At 55.3% G+C, this 3,132-nt stretch overlaps 1 long non-coding RNA gene across 1 annotated transcript; it reads right to left on the bottom strand.

Moving 5' to 3' along the window:
• Nucleotides 1-122: 122 nt before the first annotated feature.
• On the bottom strand, nucleotides 123-2,277 carry LOC142045998 (uncharacterized). Its single transcript, XR_012654928.1, has 3 exons — nucleotides 2,168-2,277; nucleotides 1,470-1,565; nucleotides 123-364 (listed from the first exon to the last, which is right to left on the bottom strand). It is a non-coding gene; the product is annotated as an uncharacterized LOC142045998 (long non-coding RNA).
• Nucleotides 2,278-3,132: the final 855 nt, after the last annotated feature.

The following is a 3,132-nucleotide window of genomic DNA, read 5'->3' as shown; positions in this document are numbered from 1 at the left end:
CCCCCCCCCCATATCCCAGCCCCCGGGAACGCCCAGCATCCAGACACGGCCTATCTCATATTTTTCACTATTTCTCTTTCACAACCAATGTGCGCGAAGGGACATTTTCCACTCACCTGTGGCTGGGATGTTTTTGCTCTTTGGATCTTTGCACTGTCCTCAGCGTGCAGAAGATTCGACTGCAAAGTCACTTGCCTTAGTCCCGTTGCATTTATAAATCATTTACACGCCTCCGAAGGTCTCCGAAATCTGACACCCCGAAAGGAGCTGGTGGAATCTCAATTTTCCCTTCCGAGATGAATCCCGGCTTTTCCCAATTTCCTTTGGCCCTGGACAGGGATGGGAAGTGACGGATGGAGTCTGACTGAGAGAAGAAAATCCCTGAAAAATTTTGTGTCCAAAGCATCGAAAAAACTTCATGAAAACACTTCTCTGGAATGAATTTGATTTGACTTGAATATATGTGGAATTAGATTAGACTAGATTCGATAGCTTTCTAAGAGATAGACACAATATGCATAATACACACTCATCTGTCCATCCATCCATCCATTCCCATACACAGCCACCTAATCTAAACTATCTAGTTAGCCATCTCAAGAAACACCCATATATCTAATCTGGCCATGCACTGACCCCCGTCCTCAGCAGTCTCTGTAATCCAGCCATCCACACCCATCTATCCAGCCAGCCAGCCCCATCCACACATCTATTTACACATCCATCCATTCATCCTTCCAGACACGTCTAGCTACCTATCCATCCATCCATCCATCCCCATCTAATCTATATATCTGTCCAGACAGCCATCCAGCCCCTTATCTAATCTAATCTATCTATCCCTGTACACTCCCTCTATCTATCTTTCCCCATCCACCCCCTCTATCTATCCCTGTCCACCCCATCTATCTATCTATCCATCCATCCATCCATCGAAAGGATAATGTCCAGTGGAACTGTTTCACCAAGACCCAATGGAAATAGTTCGGCCTAATCCAAATGACACATTTTTATCCAATCCCTTTTGAATTCCAGATAGGAAATCCTCTGGGAATTCTGCTTCCCAGGGAATCCCAACTACCCCATCCCATTCCAGGGGTGCTGTGCCCCACAGGAAGGGAATCCCATGGAGCGGCTGCCTGGAACTGGTGTTTGCGGGACTCCTGGGGGATGCCGTGACTTTGTCCAGTTGGGAAATGTCAGAAAGTTCTGAGCCCATTTGGCTCGTTCTGGTGACCAAAAGTGGATGAAGGGAAGGGACGGTCCCTTCAGGAGTAGTACAGAGAAGACACCCTTTGTCATCCCATCCCCTCAGCCAATCCAAATGCAGCATTGGCTTATCACAGGCGTGGAAATCCCTCCCTTGGCCAATCAGTAAGCACGGCCCATCTCCCCTTTTCTTTAACACCTCCACTGGTTTCCCCACCTCTGCTCTTGCCAAGCCTCCCTTCCCTCCACTACATGCTCACCCTGCGAGATGAACACACTCTTCATGTCCAGGTGGCAGGACCAATAGGGGGGTTGAGATCTACCTCGGTGACATCTCCTCCTCTTCCTCAGCCAGTCTCTGTGGGAGATAGATAGACAGATAGAGAGAGAGAGAGAGAGAGAATCACTGTTTCTCTTCCCTCTGGGCTGACCCCATCTCTCTGCTCCAGGCCTGGGTCTCACCCATCCAGCTACTGCCCCACTGGTATCTGGCCAGCCCCACTGTGGCTGGCTGGCCTCCTTCCTCTCTTCTCTGCCTCTGCTTGGAGGGTGCCAAGGGCCGTGGTACCCAGGGGTGGGCAACGGGGAGGGGAGAGAAAAAACGGAAATATTAAAAGTGCTGAAAATTCTCAGTGGCTGGTTCTAAGCCTACTTCTACCTCCCGGCCTGGTGAGTGAAAGGTTTTCACTCCTCCGCCACTTCTCCACCCCTCGCTCCATCCACACCCCGCTAACCCTGCATCTGGCCCACCTCGATAGGCATCCATCTCTCCCCACTCCTCTCTCTCCCCCAGCTACCTACCTGCACCAGCCGTCCAGCCCCATATGCCCCCTCTGCCTATCGCTCTACCCACCCCTGTCCATTCCTTTTTCTATCTAGCTATCCAGCCCCGCGCACTCCCTTGTTCTCTCCATCGATCCATCCATTCCCCACGCTATTTATCCTTCCCTGTACACACCCATCGCTCTCTGACAATGCCAGTGCTCCGTGCCAGTCGCTCTGCGTGTCTGTGTTGGGAGTTGTGTGCCAGCCGCTCCCCCCGCGCACCCACCAGCCGGTACCTTTGACTCTGTGCCAGCTGGCTGGGGGCTGGCACGTGGCGGGGGGTTGTGCCCCCATGGACATGAGGCTGGCACCTCCCCCACTGTGTGAGGGCACCCGCCGGGCTGCCCCCTCCCCCTCCCAGGTGGCACCGAGTCATGCTGCAGTGTGGGGGGAGGGGGCATCTCCCTGGCAGCTGGTGCCCCTCCCCCTGCACAGCGTCACTCTGGGCATCAGGGCTGGCAGATGCTGGAGCCCCTCCTCTCCGCCTGCCTCGTTCTTTCGCTCTGGCCGGACCGCCCACTTCCTCTGCTCTCTCTCCCTCCCACTGCCACTATCATGCCATCTTCGCCCCGTCTCACTCCCCCTTTCCCTGCCTGGCATGGCAGGTGCCCATCTCTGGAGCCGGAGGGGGCGGGGAGACAGCCACCCGATCACTCCTCTGCCCGCTACCCTTCTTCGGTCTGTCCATTCCCCTCCCCCATCTCGGCCAGTTCCCCCAGACAGTGGTGGCATCATGCCAAGCCAGCTGGGCCCATCCACCCCCCTTTCCCCTCTCAGATCTGGGCCCTCCACCCCCCGCTGCATCATTAATTAGCATCTGAATTAATTAAACCCGAGACACTAATTAAAATTCTTCCTGAGCAGGGAGGGGTGGTGAGGAAGGGACTACAAGGGGAAGAAAGGAGGAGAAAAGGCCATGTGGGGAGACAGACAAACCTCCCGGGCTGCTCCTGGGAGCCCGGACGCCTGGGTTCCATTCCCCAGCTCTGCGAGGGCAGTGGAGTCTGGGGGGGCGGGGCTGGGAGCCAGGACGCCTGGGTTCTATCCCCTGCTGTGGGAGGCAAGGGGAGCGGAGTCAGGGGGGCTGGGAGCCAGGAC

This window comes from Chelonoidis abingdonii, unplaced genomic scaffold, assembly GCF_003597395.2.
Source record: "Chelonoidis abingdonii isolate Lonesome George unplaced genomic scaffold, CheloAbing_2.0 scaffold0004, whole genome shotgun sequence".
Taxonomy (NCBI): domain Eukaryota; kingdom Metazoa; phylum Chordata; order Testudines; family Testudinidae; genus Chelonoidis; species Chelonoidis abingdonii.
The sequence above is the reverse complement of the archived record's forward strand: the minus strand, read 5'-3'. Positions and strand labels throughout refer to the sequence as shown.